This window comes from Petromyzon marinus, unplaced genomic scaffold (assembly GCF_048934315.1).
Source record: "Petromyzon marinus isolate PM22_M1 ecotype Great Lakes invasive population unplaced genomic scaffold, UKy_Petmar_22M1.pri1.0 PM_G_Scaffold_9, whole genome shotgun sequence".
Lineage (NCBI taxonomy): Eukaryota > Metazoa > Chordata > Hyperoartia > Petromyzontiformes > Petromyzontidae > Petromyzon > Petromyzon marinus.
In genome coordinates, this window is record NW_027423046.1 from 2,097,890 (window position 1) to 2,119,511 (window position 21,622).

At 47.6% G+C, this 21,622-nt stretch overlaps 1 long non-coding RNA gene across 1 annotated transcript; it reads left to right on the top strand.

Annotated features, from left to right (window-relative positions):
- Window positions 1–11,827: 11,827 nt before the first annotated feature.
- LOC142921795 (uncharacterized) lies at window positions 11,828–16,136 on the top strand. Its single transcript, XR_012939661.1, has 3 exons — window positions 11,828–12,066; window positions 12,518–12,677; window positions 13,921–16,136. It is a non-coding gene; the product is annotated as an uncharacterized LOC142921795 (long non-coding RNA).
- The last annotated feature ends 5,486 nt before the right edge of the window (window positions 16,137–21,622 follow it).

Below are 21,622 nucleotides of genomic sequence, written 5' to 3' on the forward strand. Positions count from 1 at the left end.
AGCCATTGTCATCTACTCCTCGTTTTGCCAATCCACTGCCGGATGAAGCCCTCCTCATGCCGTGTCAGCCACGGGGGTTGTTTGGCCATACTTCACCGCTCTGGAAAGCCTTGGGCCCAGCGAGTCTCCGAAACTCCATTCCTCAGGAGGGTCCCTGCCCCCCGACCTGATTGGCCAACAGCTTCCTCTCGAGTAGCTTTGCATTTTTTATTGTTTTAGCCCCGTGCGACGACGTGCAGGTCAGCTCGTCTTATAAAAAGAAAATTCGACGCGAGTATTTTCTCCCGTAGGCTTTCCCCCACGTCTTATAAGGGTTTCATTTATTTTTTAATCGACGTACGGCAACGTCAATAATTTCCGCTTTTGAAAAAAAATCGTCGCCGGTTTTTGAACTCCTTTGGAGACGAGAGAGAGCGGCATCTGCCAGCAGGAGCCCACCGCGGAAAGCGCCTAGGCGTGTCCGGAGAACGCCACGAGGAAGGAGGCGTCCCAGAACCACTCCCGAGATCCAACGCCCCATGGCGACCGCACGTAAATTTTTATCTGAAAAGCCGAGGAGCTGTTTTGGGCTAAAAACAAAACGCGGCAAGAACCCCCCCCCCCCCCGTCCATCCCCAAATCCTCGCGACCCCGAGCCCAGCCATGCGGGCGCGTACCTTTGTCCGGCGAGCGAAGCCGCCTTGCGAGCGAGCGGCTCGCGAGGTCGGAGTGAAAGGAGCGACGGTCCAACCGAGAAGACACCCAGAGAGGCACGGAGAGGAGGAAGAGGCGTTCCCAGAGTTCCCAGGGGGTCACGCGGCACGGGGGGGGGGGAACACATTGACGACGGCGACGCACGCACAAGCAGCCACGCGCATCACACCCAGTCCCCGCATCGCACCCAGTCCCCGCATCGCACCCAGACCCCCCCGCACCGTCTCACCGCACAGCGGCGGTTTCTCAAACTCGCGCGCTGTACGGGGCGTAGCAGCTGCAGCAGCCGGCTGCGGCACGGAGACCGTGCAGGAAAGGTAATTTCTGAAAGTGCACGGAGGGGGGGGGCAAACCGACGTCGCCTCGGTGGCCGTGCCGTTACTACCACGTGCGTCGAGACGCAGCGTCGCTTTGAGAGCAAGCCGCAACGCCGATCGTTAGAACAGTCTAGACGTGTGGCGTGGGGTGGGGGTGATGGAGCTATCCAGAATTTCCCAACGTCCACTTTGAACGAAGCAGATGGTGCGTGGTGATTACTGCGGTTAATACCACACACACACGCACACGTTAATACCACACACGCGCGCACACACGCTAGTATGTCACACATCACGCCTTCTACGTGAGCGAGGGGACAGCGTGAGCGGCGTAGCGGGCAAGCGGTCGCACCCCCCGCACCCTCCACCCGAGGCCCCCACCCCTGCCCACCTGAGCAGGGCATTAGTGAGCGCGCGGCAGGGAAATCCGTTAGTGGGCGGGCAGTCGAAAAGTTAGCGAGCCGAAAAAAATTAATAAAAACAACCCCCCCCCCCCCCCCCCGTGCAACGACGAGCACGCTGCACATTCACGTCATGTCGCATCCGAGAACACAAAGCACACGTGACCAGCGGCCACTTAAAACGATGGTGAATATTATTGTTGTGATGACAATCACAAAAACGAGAGTGTGCGGGCGTTCGTCAATCCGCCGCGGGATGAAAGGCTCCCCCCCCCACTGCCACCTCCCACGTGCTGCGGTCGTTGTCTCGGTGACCGTACTTCACCGCGACGGTCGGTGACGCGAGTGAGCGGCGGTGACCCGGCGCCGTGGGCCCCCCGCGTGCGAGCGGAAGGGGGCATCCCGGCACACGACGAGGGTGTGGGTGGCTGGCACCACGCCCGGCCGTCTTCGTCTCCCCAGTGGCGATGTTTACACGCCGCACCGCCAGGCCCGCCCGCTAGGCCCCGCCCGCCAGGCGCGCCTGCTAGGCCCACTCGCTTGCCCACCGTACCTTGAAGGCGAACTTGCGGTTGATTTTATCGTCGGCTTCCACCGGATTCACCTGGAAGCTGGGCAGGGAGATGCTGCCCAAGACACCCTCCTCCTTGTTGTCTGCACTCCCCCACGGCAGGGGGCCACAGGGCGGGTGGGGGCAGAGTCATCATGGTTGGGAGGGCAGGGGGGGGACAGCGAGCCCGTTGCCAGGGAGCTCCCGTGGTGCGGGGCGGAATGTCGGACATCGAGGCCCCAGCGACGGCACGACGGCGGAGCGACCGGGCCCGCCCACTCGTGGCGACTCGGCTCCCGGCACGTCACAAGTAACCGGGGTAACGAGATGGTGAGGGCTCGGGTTGAGAAGTCAGGGGTCAGAGTGCACCACTCACCTTTGTAGTAGAACAGGCAGAAGTCGGACAGCACGAACCAACGCTGCTTCCACAGCTTCATCCCCGTACTGTCCTGTGGTGCCGACAGCCACACAGCCACTGCGTTAGGACGAGACTCCTCTATGTGAGTCTATGCGTCTCTGTGTGATGAGTCTGTGGGTCTCTGTGAGTCTGTGGGTCTCTGTGTGAGTCTGTGGGTGTCTTTGAGTCTGTGGGTCTTTATGCAAGTCTGTGGGTCTCTGTGTGATGAGTCTGTGGGTCTCTGTGTGATGAGTCTGTGGGTCTGTGTGAGTCTGTGGGTCTCTGAGTGAGTCTATGCGTCTCTGTGTGATGAGTCTGTGGGTCTCTGTGAGTCTGTGCATCTCTGTGTGAGTCTGTGGGTCTCTGTGTGAGTCTGTGGGTGTCTTTGAGTCTGTGGGTCTTTATGCAAGTCTGTGGGTCTCTGTGTGATGAGTCTGTGGGTCTGTGTGAGTCTGTGGGTCTCTGAGTGAGTCTGTGGGTCTCTGTGTGATGAGTCTGTGGGTCTCTGTGAGTCTGTGGGTCTCTGTGAGTCTGTGGGTCTTTATGCAAGTCTGTGGGTCTCTGTGTGATGAGTCTGTGGGTCTCTGTGTGATGAGTCTGTGGGTCTGTGTGAGTCTGTGGGTCTCTGAGTGAGTCTATGCGTCTCTGTGTGATGAGTTTGTGGGTCTCTGTGAGTCTGTGGGTCTCTGTGTGAGTCTGTGGGTCTCAGTGAGTCTGTGGGTCTTTATGCAAGTCTGTGGGTCTCTGTGTGATGAGTCTGTGGGTCTGTGTGAGTCTGTGGGTCTCTGTGTGAGTGTATGCGTCTCTGTGTGATGCGTCTGTGGGTCTCTGTGAGTCTGTGGGTCTCTGTGTGAGTCTGTGGGTCTCTGTGTGAGTCTGTGGGTCTCTGTGTGATGAGTCTGTGGGTCTCTGTGAGTCTGTGGGTCTCTGTGTGAGTCTGTGGGTCTCTGTGAGTCTGTGGGTCTTTATGCAAGTCTGTGGGTCTTTGTGTGATGAGTTTGTGGGTCTGTGTGAGTCTGTGGGTCTCTGTGTGAGTGTATGCGTCTCTGTGTGATGAGTCTGTGGGTCTCAGTGAGTCTGTGGGTCTCTGTGTGAGTCTGTGGGTCTCTGTGTGATGAGTCTGTGGGTCTGTGTGAGTCTGTGGGTCTCTGTGTGAGTGTATGCGTCTCTGTGTGATGCGTCTGTGGGTCTCTGTGAGTCTGTGGGTCTCTGTGTGAGTCTGTGGGTCTCTGTGTGAGTCTGTGGGTCTCTGTGTGATGAGTCTGTGGGTCTCTGTGAGTCTGTGGGTCTCTGTGTGAGTCTGTGGGTCTTTATGCAAGTCTGTGGGTCTCTGTGTGATGAGTCTGTGGGTCTGTGTGAGTCTGTGGGTCTCTGTGTGAGTGTATGCGTCTCTGTGTGATGAGTCTGTGGGTCTCAGTGAGTCTGTGGGTCTCTGTGTGAGTCTGTGGGTCTTTATGCAAGTCTGTGGGTCTCTGTGTGATGAATCTGTGGGTCTCTGTGAGTCTGTGGGTCTCTGTGTGAGTCTGTGGGTCTCTGTGAGTCTGTGGATCTTTATGCAAGTCTGTGGGTCTCTGTGTGATGAGTCTGTGGGTCTTTATGCAGTCTGTGGGTCTCTGTGTGAGTCTGTGGGTCTCTGTGTGATGAGTCTATGCGTCTCTGTGTGATGAGTCTGTGGGTCTCTATGAGTCTGTGGGTCTCTGTGTGAGTCTGTGCGTCTCTGTGTGATGAATCTGTGGGTCTCTGTGAGTCTGTGGGTCTCTATGTGAGTCTATCGGTGAATCCACCCCACCTGTTTGTGAAGCCAACCCCGGATCATGACGGGCGCGTTGGGGTTCCGCCGGATGGAATGCGAGCGTTTGCCGAAGTTCTGGAGCTTCCTGGAGCCCTTGGCGTTCTGCGTCACACGCGTAACGTTCCGTCACCACCACCACACGATCGCACAAGCACGTGCAGTCCTCTTGCCGATCCACTGCCGGATGAGGGCTTCCCCAACGAGCCCCCCCCCCCTCGCTGTGTTCTAGCCGCCCGGCGCTGCGCTCGTCGTTGCGAGAGTCACTCCTCTGCCCTCCGCTGTTGCTGTCGGGCTGCTGCCTCCAACTGCCCAGTAGTCTCAGAGCGCACCTAGCCCGGCACCGCCCGGTAGCGTCCTTAACGAGCCTCCTCCGCAGACGCCAATCTTCACGCCGCTGGCAACACAAGGGCCCGTCCCTTCTCACGCGCGTCCCTTGCGTCCGTTCAGCCCCCCCTCTCTATCCAACAAATCGTAAGATGCCTGGGCGGGTTTGCGGTGGCCGGACACGCGGGCTACGTGACTCCAGCCAGCTTGCTCCTCGCACAATCCTGCCTGATTAAACCGTGACGGATCGTAGGTGGGGGGGGGGGGTGGGGAGCCGGCCTGAATGTTTGCGCAACCGGCGCAACCGGCGCAACCGGCGCTCGGGGACAAAGAGGGTCCCCGTTGTCACAAGCGTAGAGAAGAGGAGGGGGGCGCGACCGTGGCGCGACAAGCCCCAAAGCGTCGTGCGGAGACGGGCACGGCAGGTCCCGCGCGCGCGGCGTCACGCGACCTGGTGAAAAGATAACGCCGCTCTAACGGCCTAGAGAACCGCCGGGGAGCTTCTGCTGCCAAAGCAGAGGCGGTGTGCGAGAGGCACGCCGCCCAGGTGTGGCAACTCGTCAGCCCTCTACGCGAGCGCAGCCTCGACTCGCGCAGAGCGCAGTGGGGGTCGGAGTGTCTGATGGGGCGCAGCGTAGAGGCAAACGGTGGGGGGGGGGTTGTTCGTTTCACACGCAATAAACTTTCGCAACCAATATTATTGTTGATAATCAAGGTTTTTGGGTCCGATCGCGTAAGTATAAATGTGTCGTAACCCTCCACCACCCGACAGCCAATTAGTAAGGGATCTATCACGTAAACAAACGCTAATTAGTTACTTATATAGTGTGGTGTATAGTGTAGTGTATAGTGTAGTGTATACTACTTCAGCCCACCGGTGTGTTGGAGAGTAAATCCACAACATTTACAATTTGAGTATGACGCTTCGCTGGTAATTACATCAACCATCAGCATTGGGTAATTTGACAGAATAGTGAAGCAATCCACCTGCTTCCGGTCTCAAATAGAACAGCAGCAGGACGACGTCATCACCCCCCCCCCCCCACCGCCTCCGAGTGGCATGCTCCAGGTTCGGCAGATGAGTTAAACGACTCTCAGAGTGAGCGTCAATTACCAGATTATCAGCACACACAGAGTGGTCGACCGCGAGGGAGCCATCCCTCAACCTCACCCAGGGATCAATCGCCTGATACACACACACAGCTGTACCTACAACAGATTCCCCGTAAAGCCTTCACTGACTCTACGGGGAATCTGTCTAGTCAGCGAGTAGCACCTAAGAAGGCCGGCACTGTGGCACACGAGGGGGGTGGGTGGTCAGCGCCATGCCCGACCGCCTTTGTCTTCCCAGTGACGATGTTTACACACCGCACCAGGTACTTATTTGAGGCTGAGTCGACCTAGGGGAGGCCCAGGACCGGTTCTGATAATCGTCAGTGGTGTTGGCCGTGAGCGGGAATCTAACCCGGGTTGCCAAGTTCGTAGCGCAGCGCGCTAACCGCTACACTACCGCTCCCCACACACACGCACACACACACGTGCACACATACGCACACGTACGTACAAACACGCACACGTACACACACGCGCATGCAGACGTACACACACACGCACGCACGCACCTTAGGCACAGGGCTGGGGGGGGCGCCCCCCCCGTCGTGCTCTCCCCCTGCCGAGTGGCCGGACATTGCGCGGTGGCGGCGGCGGTGGTGGCGGTGGTAGCGGTGGCAGAGCTCCCGCTGGAAACGCTGACCGGGCGCGCCGGCGCCGCGTCACACACCACCAGCAGCTCCTCCTCCCCTCCTCCGTTGCCTCCGCCCAGCTGATGCTGCTGCTGATGATGGTGTTGGTGCTGCTGCTGATGTTGCTGATGATGTTGTTGCTGTTGCGGCGGCTGCTGTTGTTGTTGCGGTGGTTGCGACGATTCGGAAATCCTGGGGGAGACGTTGGTTCTGCCACTGCCGACAGTTGTGTTTGAGATAATTTAATATTTCTCTGATGTTCTTTTAGTCTTACGCTGATGTTACGTCCCGTCTGCCCAATGTAGCAGCTGCCACATGAACAATTAATCTGATATACACCTTCTGTTGATAGTTTAGGTAATGCATCTTTAGTGCAAGATACTAGTTTTTGAATTTTGCGAACTGTACCAAATCTTACTGTAATGTTTTGCTTTTGCAAAACACGGGCTAATTTGTCAGTTACTCCTGAGATATATGGAATTTTTATTGTTTTAACAATCTGGTCGCTTTCAGCAGTATTGCTTTGCGATCGTGATTTGGCATTCAGTGCTCTGTTAATTTGAGCATTATTGTAGCCATTCTGTCGTAGTGCGTCTTTAACATGTTTAATCTCTCTCACTAGACTCTCACCATCTGACACTGTTTTAGCCCGATGTATGAGCGTCTTGATAAGAGAGGATTTCTGAGCTGGATGATGATGTGATTCTGCATTCAGATAGGCATCAGTGTGCGTTTGCTTTCTGTAAACGCTGTGTGTTATTTTACCATTTAGGCCATGTCCAAGCAAAATATATAGGAATGGGAGTGTGTTATTCACCTCAATTTCCATGGTGAACTGGATGGCCGGGTTTTGTGCATTGAGATGATTTAGAAAATCATTAAGTGTATCTTTACCATGTGGCCAGACAACCAAAGTGTCATCCAAATACCTAAACCAAAAGGATGGTTTTAATGTGCTCGAGGCAAGTGCTCTTATTTCAAAGTTTTCCATGTACAAATTTGCTATAGCAGGGGATAAAGGAGAACCCATTGCTGCTCCTTCCTTTTGTTTAAAGAAATCTCCTCTCCATAAGAAGTAAGTGTTATTTAAACAATGGCCAGCAAGTTTCGGAATATCTTTTGGTAAACCGGTATTCTTTACTAGTGTATCAAGTAATTTAAGCGATTCGTCCACTGGAACCTTAGTGATTAGAGAAATCACATCAAAACTTACCAGAATATCATCAGGAGTAAGTTTAATATCTTTAATCACATTCACAAGATGTTCTGAATTTTTTATAAATGAAGATGTCTTACATCAGCGTAAGACTAAAAGAACATCAGAGAAATATTAAATTATCTCAAACACAACTCTCGGCAGTGGCAGAACATGCTTGTCAACAAGGACACTCAATTGATTTTGACAATGTTGCAGTGGTGTGTAAAACTAATTATTACTGGCAAAGACTAATTAGAGAATCCATTGAAATTGAGAGGAACAAGAATAACTTTAATCGCTCTGACAGCTACCGGCTTAGTGCGGCCTGGAAGCGTATTATTAAATAATACACATTACATTTTGATTTAAAGAATTACTAATCTACAACTCATTACTAATCATAACCAATGACTGATTACTAATCGATTATATAATTACAATACCCCCCCCCCTCCGCCTCTAATCACTGCACCTGATATGAGTTAAGTGATGATGTCACCCTGCTGCTCTATATAAAACTGGGAGCAAGCGAGGGCTTTACCATTCTGGCGAATTGCCCGATGACGCTGGATGTATTTACCAGCGAAACGTCGTACTCAAACTGTAAATGTGGATTAACTCTTCAACACACCGGTGGGCTGAAGTAGTGAATTATTTGTCTTTTATCAACGTGACACTTTTTTTGCTGATTGGCCGTGTCGGGTGGTGGAGGGTTACGACACATTTTTAAATAAACGCGATCTAACCCAAAAACCTTTATTATGAATAATATTGGTCGCGAAAGCCTACGTGTTAAACTGACTAACCTCTATGGGGAGGATACTTTTCTTAAAACCAGAAAATTGGAGAAGCTTCGCATTAAGCGGATGAAATTGATATCTTCACTGGCGTTCCTCAAAAGGTGCAGAGATTCAAAGGTAATACCAAACGCAGTTAAAATAACACATCAGATAAAGTCTTCTAAAGCTAACCAAATACTACACAAAGCTAGCGAATTATTATTAATAGAGAGAATACAGCACAATAGGAGTGAATTATCTTACATTTCGGAATCGCTAAAGCAGTTACACTTAGATATAAGCAATAGTGTATCTATGCATTATTGGAATATAATCGATAACATAACACAACAATCGGCTGATAATGTGTTTAAACTAACAAAAACTAACCAAATTAATACATTTTCTAGACTACATAATAAACAAATCCCTACTGAAAACCAAAAATTTAAAAACAAAACTGTACTGAACTTGACCAACACTGTATTAACCGGTGACATGGTCTCTATCCTTTCTAAAGGCCTTAACTTTGCCGTTACCCCACGCACAATTCCAGTGGATGAGATAATTGCTGAGGTAGAATCAGCAGTTAGACTCCTTCCACATAATGAGGCAGAGATGACTAGACATGAGGTTGCTAAAATAATTGAGAATAGCAAAGTTTCAAAAGTAAATATTAGCTCTAACGAGGCAAAAGCCTTAAGAGAGCTGCGTGTAAATAAGGATATCCAAATCCTAGCAGCTGATAAAGGCCGCACTACTGTACTGATGTCACGAGCCGATTATGATAATAAAATTAGAAATTTACTAGAGGAAAGTACCTACATTAAAATTAAACGAGATCCAACTAATACTTTAGAACGTAAGACCACTGCAATAATTGCAAATTCATTAATCCCTAAAAAGGAGCAATACCTAATTAAGCCAAGGGCCTCAAAACCACCTAGACTCTATGGGCTACCAAAGATTCATAAAATCGGCATCCCATTACGACCCATAGTCAGTACAATTGGCTCTGCCACATATCAATTAGCAAAATATATAACCAAACAAATACAGCCCTACATCGGTAAGACATCTTCATTCATAAAAAATTCAGAACATCTTGTGAATGTGATTAAAGATATTAAACTTACTCCTGATGATATTCTGGTAAGTTTTGATGTGATTTCTCTATTCACTAAGGTTCCAGTGGACGAATCGCTTAAATTACTTGATACACTAGTAAAGAATACCGGTTTACCAAAAGATATTCCGAAACTTGCTGGCCATTGTTTAAATAACACTTACTTCTTATGGAGAGGAGATTTCTTTAAACAAAAGGAAGGAGCAGCAATGGGTTCTCCTTTATCCCCTGCTATAGCAAATTTGTACATGGAAAACTTTGAAATAAGAGCACTTGCCTCGAGCACATTAAAACCATCCTTTTGGTTTAGGTATGTGGATGACACTTTGGTTGTCTGGCCACATGGTAAAGATACACTGAATGATTTTCTAAATCATCTCAATGCACAAAACCCGGCCATCCAGTTCACCATGGAAATGGAGGTGAATAACACACTCCCATTCCTAGATATTTTGCTTGGACATGGCCTAAACGGTAAAATAACACACAGCGTTTACAGAAAGCAAACGCACACTGATGCCTATCTGAATGCAGAATCACATCATCATCCAGCTCAGAAATCCTCTCTTATCAAGACTCTCATACATCGGGCTAAAACAGTGTCAGATGGTGAGAGTCTAGTGAGAGAGATTAAACACGTTAAAGACGCACTACGACAGAATGGCTACAATAATGCTCAAATTAACAGAGCACTGAATGCCAAATCACGATCGCAAAGCAATACTGCTGAAAGCGACCAGATTGTTAAAACAATAAAAATTCCATATATCTCAGGAGTAACTGACAAATTAGCCCGTGTTTTGCAAAAGCAAAACATTACAGTAAGATTTGGTACAGTACACAAAATTAAAAAAACTAGTATCTTGCACTAAAGACGCATTACCTAAACTATCAACAGAAGGTGTATATCAGATTAATTGTTCATGTGGCAGCTGCTACATTGGGCAGACGGGACGTAACATCAGCGTAAGACTAAAAGAACATCAGAGAAATATTAAATTATCTCAAACACAACTGTCGGCAGTGGCAGAACATGCTTGTCAACAAGGACACTCAATTGATTTTGACAATGTTGCAGTGGTGTGTAAAACTAATTATTACTGGCAAAGACTAATTAGAGAATCCATTGAAATTGAGAGGAACAAGAATAACTTTAATCGCTCTGACAGCTACCGGCTTAGTGCGGCCTGGAAGCGTATTATTGAATAATACACATTACATTTTTATTTAAAGAATTACTAATCTACAACTCATTACTAATCATAACCAATGACTGATTACTATTCGATTATATAATTACAATACCCCCCCCTCCGCCTTTAATCACTGCACCTGATATGAGTTAAGTGATGATGTCACCCTGCTGCTCTATATAAAACCGGGAGCAAGCGAGGGCTTTACCATTCTGGCGAATTGCCCGATGACGCTGGATGTATTTACCAGCGAAACGTCGTGCTCAAACTGTGAATGTGGATTAACTCAACACACCGGTGGGCTGAAGTAGTGAATTATTTGTCTTTTGTCAACGTGACACTTTTTTGCTGATTGGCCGTGTCGGGTGGTGGAGGGTTACGACACATTTATAAATAAACGCGATCTAACCCAAAAACCTTTATTATGGTTAATCACACTGTGTGTGTGTACACCATGTTAACCATACTCTGTGTACACTATGTTAATCACACTGTGTGTGTGTACACCATGTTAATCACACTGTGTGTGTACACCATGTTAATCACACTGTGTGTGTACACCATGTTAATCACACTGTGTGTGTACATCTTTTTTAATCACACAGTGTGTGTACACCTATATTAATCACACTGTGTGTACACTATGTTAATCACACTGTGTGTGTACACCATGTTAATCACACTGTGTGTGTACACCATGTTAATCACACTGTGTGTGTATGTACACCATGTTAATCACGCTGTGTGTGTACACTATGTTAATCACACTCTGTGTACACCATGTTAATCACACTGTGTGTGTACACCCATGTTAACCACACTGTGTGTGTGTACACCATGTTAATCACACTGTGTGTGTACACCATGTTAATCACACTGTGTGTGTGTATGTACACTTATGTTAATCACACTGTGTGTGTACATTTATGTTAACCAAATGCCAACGTTGGCTCAACGTTGCATGTTTACTGGGTTTGAATTGAAATGTTGTGTTCTCGATGGAGTAATTTCTGCCCCTCTAAATTTTTCAACGCTTTTACCGAACTTAATTCCCCTGTTTGTCGTGGTCAAATTCTTGTAATAAAAATGTAGTCTACTACATTTAATACAGGCTATGACAATGCATAGCCTGTATTAAAATCGGCGTCAATTAATCAATTCATTGCCTCCTTTCCAGCTTATAAAAATAAGATTTATGGACGGCATCTTTAAAAAAATTTGTGCGGGTGGGAAAAACGCCGCGGTCCCTAAACTGCGGAATCGTCTTGCGCGGCGAGCAGGCGCCGCGTGTCTTAGGCGCGCCTGCCCCGTGCGCGTGTTAACGAGTTACGGACAGCATCTCACACACACACAAAAAAATAAGTAGCACGTTGAAGATTAATTTATAAAGTAATCGATCAATTAAGAGGCTCTTTTAAAGCAATTTACAATTTTTTTGTATGGACGAATGATTTAATTTAATGTTTTTTTGGCTAGGTCAATGAAACGCCGCGGTCTCTAAAGTGTGGAATCGCCTCGCCGGGGAAGCAGGCGCCACGTCCTTCTCTCACGGCGGTGAGTTATAAACTATTTCATTATTGTTGTTATTATTATTGTTATTATTGTTAATCTTTAAAGCTTGTGATCAAAACGTCGTCCACTTCCCGTTGCCCACTCGACTTCTTCTTCTTTACCTTTTCGCTCACTTTAAAATAAGAAAGCATTGTTTAAGAATAAAACGTTGTTGTTGTTATTGTGTGTAAGGCGTTTCCAGGGTAGTCCTCGACTTACGACAGAGTTGCGTTACAGCGACCAACACCGTAACTCGGAAATATCGTCCTTAGCCTAGCCGGGAGTCTTACAGAATGGTGATAATTTAGCAAAAACAGAGATAATTTACAGTAGTGCAGTATAAACTATATACCGCATGTATTTATTACAATACTGTATTGCACAGTGAAATGTTAGCCCCAACAGTCTGTTAAGGCTAAACGGAGGGTTTTTGTCTTTGTTTGTGTGTATGCAGACCACGTATTCCTGAGTTTCCGTCCATCCGTGGTGGCGGCTGCAAGCATAGCATTGGCCCGTATAGAAGTAAAGCTGCCCTCTGCGTGGACTCTGTACATGCAACACTTCACTGGCCTTGCCTGGGAGATGATCCTGCCATGCGCGGAGCAGCTGATTTGGTGATTTGCACGACAAACAACACAAAGCTCTCCTAAGTGACCGTTTAAGAGACCTATTAAGGCTGAGTTGTGGCTCACGAGGCAGCAACGTGCTCTTTTCTCTCCACAATTTTTGTTTACAAACCAATACCAGTTACCCGTTAAAGCCGAATTTACCCAAGGGAAATTGAATACAGGTTATGCATCGCTGCCCAAACCATCACTGCTGCCCAAACCATCACTGCTTTAAGATTAACTGTTAGTCACAGGAAGGTGAAAGTGTCTCCCAGATCAAATGAGCAATGTCGGTGGGACCAAGGTATTCGTGTCGATTCAACATTCACACGGTGGAGGCCAGTATCTCCAGAGGACAAATACTGTTGTCAAGTTGGCATGACGAGAGACTACTAAAAAAACCAACGAGTATGCCATTGTGCAACAGATGGCAAATATTTTAAACAATATCCATGACGACTAAATGAAGCTGATATGTGGATTCCTGTGCGTGCGAATTTCACGTCCTAGTCCATCACGGATGCCCTGAGACTCGGTGAGGGGCCCCAGCATTACCCATGGTGCCTTGTGACTCATTGGTAGATGGGCCCTTATGGTTGAGGTTTCTCATCACCTTGCTGAATTAAATAAGCAGATGAAGACATTCTTACGGTGCTGTTGCTGGCTTCTTAGCATTTTGGGCCTGTGCTTAGCGACCGTTATTTAAACTTAACAACATTAAGTTGTACACTCTTAATTTTTAGAGATTGGGAAGTATGCTTTTCAGATTTTGCCCCAGGGTTGTTTCCACTTATGCTATATTGAGGACAAACTACTACAAACGACAGTACTATGCAGTGGTGTTAATTACTGCAGTACATCCCATGTGTTTTTATTGATGTCAAATTCTTATATTGCTGTCAAGGGCACGGTGTGATATTGGGTTCAAGGATTACAAGATGGCTTGAACCTAACATGATTAGACACACAGGCATGGACCTGTGTGTGTCAAGATGGGCTTGAACCTAATATGATTAGACGCACAGGCATGGACCTGTGTGTGTCAAGATGGGCTTGAACCTAACATGATTAGACCCACAGGCATGGACCTGTGTGCGTCAAGATGGGCTTGAACCTAACATGATTAGACCCACAGGCATGGACCTGTGTGTGTCAAGATGGGCTTGTACCTAACATGATGAGACCCACAGGCATGGACCTGTGTGTCTGTACTAACTCTACGTCCTCCCCCTGTGTTCGAACTCTTCAGTAAATACAACTTCAACAGGAAGCAGGTCATGGAGCTTCAGGAAAATCCTGCTGTCCACTCTGAGCAGCCCTCCCACTCAGCCTCAGCCATACCACGTGTGCCTCGTCACCAGTCAACTCAACAGCAGCAGCAGCAGCCACAGCCACTACAGCAGCCACAGCAACAGCAGCAGCAGCAACAGCAGCAGCCACAGCAGCAGCAACAGCAGCAACAGCAGCAACAGCAGCAGCAGCAACAGTAGCAACAACAGCAACAACAGCAGCAGCAACAACAGCAACAACAGCAGCAGTAACAGCAGCAGCAACAGCAACAGCAGCAACAGCAGCAGCAGCCACAGCAACAACAGCAGCAACAGCAACAACAGCAGCAGCAGCCACAGCAGCAGCAGCAGCCACAGCAGCAGCAACAGCAGCAACAAATGATGCAGCAGCAGCAGCAGCCACAGCAGCAGCAGGAGGAGCAGAAGCACTGAGTGCCCACGCCGTGCCCCCCACGCCGTGCCCCCCACGCCGTGCCCCCCACGCCGTGCCCCCCACGCCGTGCCCCCCCCCACGCTGCCTCGTGCCGGCCAAGCATCTGGTGCCCAAGTCGGTGCAGACGCCACCTGTGGAGGTGGGTCAGGAGATGGAGTCGTCGTCGCCGCCGCTGCTGCTGCCGTTCAGCAAAGAGACACTTGGCAACATTTGGGATGACCACGATTTGGCCGCGCAAGCCGCGTGTCAGCAGGAACCTGGCCATCGAGCCGCACAACAGATAGATCAGCAGGCTGTGCGGTGATTGCTGTTGCGTTTTCGGCAGGGCACCGATTTCAGGAATGCAGAACACGGAGCGAGTTGTCGGTCAAAGCTGCTCAGCTCGTCAGAGCTTTGGTCGGCAAGCTGTGGGGGGGTGGGGGGTGTTCAAGGAGGCTGTAGATTCATACTCTTTGGTTCTATTGGGTAAAGTCACGTAGGTAAAAAATAAAATAATAAAATTCTCACGACGTTTCGGCCACAACACAAGCGGCCTTCATCAGGTGAAGGGACGAGACTGTCTGGAGGACAGCGCTGGAGTGAGCTGTAGATTACCGGCAACGAAAGCGTCGCAGAATCTTCGCGACGGTTGCAAATTTCAATTAATGAGGCGTCGTGCCGCACGCAATCCCGTGAATATCGCAAACCGACTTCCGCTGGTCAAGAGGCCAGCCGAACGCCGACAAATAGTGGGTCGGCCTGCAGTTAAAAGCCACGCTGTTCAGGCCCAGCTCCACTCTGGCCATTTTATGTTTGGCCATGAATTCAAATGGCCAAAGAGACATAGTAAGAAAATGTCTTCAAGCCTAAGTGAGCATTGGTTGATGCTTATTTTCACGGGAGTTTCTCAGCCAATTAAGGTATTTTTTAAGGACACGTCTGTGAAGCGATCGTTGCCGTTCCACAAAGCGGCACTTACTGCGTCAATCCCGGAGGAATAATTGGTCGCGAAAGCCTACGTGTTAAACTGGAATAATTGTAGAATCTACCTCTTGTGTGGGAATTGAACTGGCGACTATCTGGTTATAGGTTGGACACTTTTATCACTGCGCTACACTGAACAACATTACCAAATACACTGAACATAATGTGCCACCTGTTTAGCCGTTAAAATAATTGAGAAACAAAAATAACCATGCGTGGAATTTGTACCAATCTCATGTCTCTGTTTTGGGGCATAGTGTTAGCCCAAAGCCACCCAGACACTTCCATTAAACAGTGAGAACTGTCTGCTACTTGTTTTTATATATTGCGTCCTTATCACTTATGCACCTCTCAGAAAGAACGTGTATTAATGAAATTACGTGTAATTGTAGGGATGGCAAAGTCAGTTTCGAAGTTTTCTGCATCGACATGTGAAAGATGCTGCTACGGACAGGTGTAATGCTGTAATTTCATTGTGGATAATTATGTACACTTTAAATGGGCACATTTAATTCTGTGTGTGACTGGGTGACAGCATTTAGATTCAGAATTATCTCTTGCATGTGAGACAAGGGAATCATTCATTGTTTTAGACTATTAATTTAGAAGAAATTATGTTACTGATAAAACTGTCTTCCTGCTCAAACGATCATGGCATGATATTCGTATTTGTGGTCCTGATCCAGTGTTGGTAATTCCTTTAATATCACCAACAAAGAGTATTTAAACCTGTAATTGACGAAAAAATCCAATCATAACAGCGCAGGTTGTAAAATCATGTTTTACTTGCAAATAAACATGAACGGTTTCTTTATAAGCAGTGCATTGTGGTTCTCTTACCTTTGGTCACTGTCAAAATAAATCTGAGCAAATCTGACCGACTGTCAGGTAGCACCAATACAGAGATGGGTAACTCTAGGCCCATGTAGTCATTGATCAGACTCATCATGTGTGGTATCATCACCAATACAGAGATGGGTAACTCTAGGCCCATGTAGTCATTGATCAGACTCATCAGTGGTATCATCACCAATACAGAGATGGGTAACTCTAGGCCCATTTAGTCATTGATCAGACTCATCAGTGTGGTATCATCACCAATACAGAGATGGGTAACTCTAGGCCCATTTAGTCATTGATCAGACTCATCAGTGTGGTATCATCACCAATACAAAGATGGGTAACTCTAGGCCCAGTCCTTGATGGCAATGATGACAATAGAATTTTAAAAAATGTATATATGGATAACTTCAAACAAAAATGAAAGCTTTATAAGAAATATAACCTTAGCTCCGTGTAGTTGACGTTGGCCGTGTTATATGTAAATATACTGTATAGGGAAGAAGAAAACAACGTACATTTTCTGAACAATTCGTCTTCAAAGTGGCAACACTTTTGGACGGCCGGGAGTGGGAAGCGGAGACGAGGTGGTGGTGGTGGAAGTCGTTATTGAGGATCTGGAGGTCATCCAGGTGGATTGTGGAGCAAACCACAGCCTGGTAGTCGCACGTAAGTATGGGGTACGTGTTTTATATTCTTTAGGTTTTTCAGCAAAGTAACGTAGATAGGTTCAAAGAAAAGAAAAATAGAAAAATAATGATTTTAATGTTTTCTATTGATTTATTTATTATTTAATTTTTGCCTACGTGACTTTACCGAAAGAACCAAAGAGTATGGATCCTTGCAGTCACGAAACTTCAAATCTAGAAAGAAAAAAAAAGCTACGACGTTTCGATCGCAACACAAGCGGTCCTCTTTTTGTTGGCTTCCTCCTGATGACGATTGCGTTGCGTTGCCATCGAAACGTTTTTGATTAGTTTCTCTTGAACCTATCTACGTGACTTTACCGAAAGATCAAAATAATATGAATTCCTGCAGTCGCACAAGCTTTAAGTCAAGGTTTAAGGTGCATGGTTCTTTCTGAAAATAAATGTGTGATATTTTATGACAATAATTTGATCGTTTCCATGAAACTTTTGGCTGGGTAGAGCTGTGGCAAAGTGCCTCTATGTGCTCTTGAAAGAATTGTGATTTCAAATCCCTGTCTGGACTTCTCATTGTGGAAATAACCTGATCACACGAGCCCAAACCAACATGATCCCCCCACAGCTTGACTTAGTTGAGTTCATCCCTGTTAGTCTTTACTCGACATGATATAAAGATTACATTGGTTTGTTGCAACTCAACATGATTGTCCAACAAGACAAAGTCATGGCCTTCAGCTATGCCAAGTCACCATGAATGTGGTCATTTGTGCCCAACCTAGTTGGAGCTCAGAAACTAAAGAGGGTCAAACCAGAGGATATCAAGTTTGGGGCCGCATGGGGCTGCAGGTTGTGAAGTCACCATGAAATTTAAGTACGGGAATAGACTCAATCTGCATATTTATTGAATTTATGTGTTTGTGAATTGAAACTATCAGTGCGGAACCTCAGTTGTTATCCCATCACGTGCGCGGGTTTTCTCTGAGTACAGTTCAGCTGATCGGCTTTATTATTAAGTGTCAAACACTCTTTAGTGCTATTGGTCAAACATCCAATTGCAGGACCGACCTAAAAAATGGTTTTGAGACTCGGTGAGACTTCGCCATCACCGCCCGGCGACGAGGTGGGGCCCGAGCCTTCCCTCGGCGGCGGCGACGGCGGCGGCTGGGCTGTTCCCACTGCAGGCACGTGTCACCATCTCCTCTCACACTCCACACCCCAGGGGTAGGGTACTGGGGAGGTCCCTAGCACACCCACAGGCTACCCTAGCCTGGTGCCAATTTCCCCCTACCCTGGGTCCCAACTTCCAACTTCACACGTCCCTGGCTCCTCGTGACGACCTCGCTTATGTCACGGGTCCCAACCCAGGGGGACATGACGTCACCGTCCCGCCCGCCGTGCATGACGTCACTCTCTGACGTCACTGCACGTGACGTAACGTCATTAGTGACTGCAAAGGGATGAACACGTGTTCAGGTAATTCCAATAGTGGGATAAACAGCAAGCGTTCTCGCAGGTGCAAACACCCCTTGATGAACATTACTTGGTCATGAAATAGACTCCATGAGTCATAATGACATAATAATAGGGTTTTTCCCCTTTTTTCTGGCAACAAAACTGAAGCCTTTTTACAAGGATTCATGTCTGCATTAACCACAATACCTGCAGTCAAAATGCAAAAATAAAAACATACTATGATAATATATATGTGGCATTGTCCTTGAAATTGATTGGTCCACACCAAGGGACGGCTTTCTTTTGAGCCTCGACCCAATTGGTGCCTTTTGGCGTCATGTGGTCGAGCACCAATTGGGTCGAGGCTCAATCAGTTTCAAGGACAATGCATCATATATATTATCATAGTATTTGTTTTTTGTTTGCATTTTGACTGCAGGTATTGTGGTTAATGCAGTAACATGAATCCTTGTAAAAAGGTTTCAGTTTTGTTGCCAGAAAAAAGAGGAAAAACCCCTATTATTACATTTTGGTACTGGCAAAGGAGGTTTAATGATCATAATAACACGCCAGAACCCCGTTGTTTAAAGGAGTCCTCAATGCTCTCCTTCTAACCGCCCTCGTAATCAATGGCACGGGATTCATCTAAAAATATATCTCTACGTGGCAGTGAGTTCTGCTCCTCGAACATCTTCGTGAGCCAGACAGCAGCACCAAGTGCTGCTGGCCACATGCTGCAATGCAATACCCATACTGCTCTGTGCTGTATGCCTTTTAAATATGTGTAGGACACACACAATTTATCGTGTGCAAGTCTTCTTATTAGTATGGTTACTACTCACAGAAGTTTAGAACCACGAAGAATGTCACGTGCTGCATGGGAACACGTGCAGCTGTTGCTCATTGTGAGCCATGATCTATCCGCTGCGGGGTAGAGGCCTCCACAAGCCGTTCCCATCGCGCTGTCTGGCGATGCGACGACCCGTCTAGAATGTGGGGGGGGGGGGGGGGGGTCAAGCCCGAGAGAAGGGGTCAGCGGACTTTGTTGTCTCTCAAAGTAATCCGTTTATTTTACAACTTTATTTCTGTTCTAGATTTGAAGCTTTCGTGACTGCAAGGATCCATACTCTTTGGTTCTATTCGGTAAAGTCACGTAGCTAAAAAATAAAACAAAAATCACGACGTTTCGGCCACAAACACAAGCAGCCTTCATCAGGTGAAGGGACCGGACTGTCTCGAAGACTTTCACTCCAGCGCAGTCTTCGAGACAGCCTGGTCCCTTCACCTGATGAAGGCCGCTTGTGTTGTGGCCGAAACGTCGTGATTTTTGTTGTTCTATTTTTTACCTACGTGACTTTACCGAATAGAACCAAAGAGTAACTTTATTTCTGGCCACGTGGGGGAGTGAGTCACTGACTCTCAACGAGCGAGGAGCGACATCGTAACGAAGCCGGCACTCCCGCACGAATGTTTGGTTTTTCCCTTGCAAGCACGAGGAAATCCGCAACAATAATATTGTCAGATTCTTCTTAATCGGTTCAATAGGAACACCGTAACCTGTTCACGGGCAAGACATTCTTAGCCTCGGATGGTGTTAATAAAAAAAACGAATAACTTAACCCTTGATTAAATTATTTAATGTGGATAGACTTAAGTCATCATATAAATACATTATTTGGAACATTTCACTCCTGAAAGAAAGTGGGCAGCCTTCGTGTACAATATTTAATTTAATTTGGGATATTGACAATTCATCCAATTCAGTTTTTATTATTTATATTATTAATATTTCTGGACACTGGTGTAATAACCTTATCAAAAACAATCTCTTGCCCTGTAACCTGGCCACCTGTTCATGATTTCTTAATAGGTGAAAGCAGAAAATCAGAATCAGAAAGGGTTTTATTCGCCATGAAAGTTCACACAGACACGGAATTTACTTTGGCAGGATGGTGCATACATTCAACATGTAGGAATCTAAAATCTTAAATAAGTGGTAAACAAGTCTTACTATACTAAGGGTTCAAAGTGTAACTAACACCAAGGGGCTAAAGTATATAAAATTGAATAAATATAAAATAGCTATAAGATACAATCTAAAAATAAAAAAATACAAATAGGGTAACATGGTTAATATTGGCAAGGTGTCATTTTGTAGATAAAATGATAAAGTCAGTGTTAGCCCTTGGCCTTGTTTAAGAGGCCCGCAGCGGATGGGAAGAAACTGTTTTTGATGGTGTACGTTAGCCTCTGCCTGGCTAAATGGCGAATTACGTGACGGCTGAGTGAGCTGTGAGAGCACCGTTCTGTCACGACAGCTTCTCTCTGTTGTACATTGCGGTGGAGAAATGTGCGTGCGGTGGGGCTGCGTGTAACTACCACCAGAGGCTGGGCCTGTTGACGGCTCGGGATGATTTCTGACGGGTCCATTACACGGAGCAAACCAGGACAACGTAGCGGACCTCATTCTCCGCCGCCGCCGCACCGATGGCTCTGAGGTGTCTATTGGACGATTGCTCCAGCAGCCATTGGACTGTGGAGACTGATATTTTTAGCCGGGTGGGTAGGATGTGGAGAGTCTTAACTGTGGTGGTGGATGGGTGTGTGTATGTGTGCGTGTGTGAGCCGTCAGGATGGGGAGCCGTGTGGTGCAGCGGTTAACTGGCTGCGCTAAGAATCCAGCGTCCCCGAGTTCGAACCGGCTCTGGGCCTCCCCTTGGTCGACTCAGCCTCAAATGAGTGCCAAGTGCGGTGTGTAAACATCGCCACTAGGGGAGACAAAGGTGGCCAGGCGTGAGCTCCGTGGAGGATGTCCTCACTCAGGCCCTCTTTGTATTTTTGCCAGAGTCCCATGGGGTTAGATGGGCTGCAAACTTGAAGATTTATGCAGAAGAGCAAAGTCAGTTGGAAAGGGGACTGACCAACAGAAGCTTCTGTCATAGCTTCCTGAAGACGATGATCACGCGCAAGAATTGCACGAAGACTGAAAGCTTCCCTGTATGTTTCACAGACAACTCCTTCCACTGTTTAGAGGTCTTGGAAAGATGTGTGCCCTTTGGCAGCATGGAGAAGCATTGGGAGGGAAGCAGCACTGCCGATTGTTGGGATGAACCGTGTAGACTCGTCCCAAGGCATCAGATTCACCGTCAGCAGCACGTAGCTTCCATTTATTTTTTTAGCAGTCCATGTGTTGAGAAGTTCCCGACGATGACTCGGAGACGGCTTGAAGGTAAGGGCTTTCGCCAAAGGTTTATTAAGTGTATTACATTAGCACAAAGGGTGTGACAACTTCCCAGGGGTTAGGGGTCCTACACTAAGTCCTGGTCC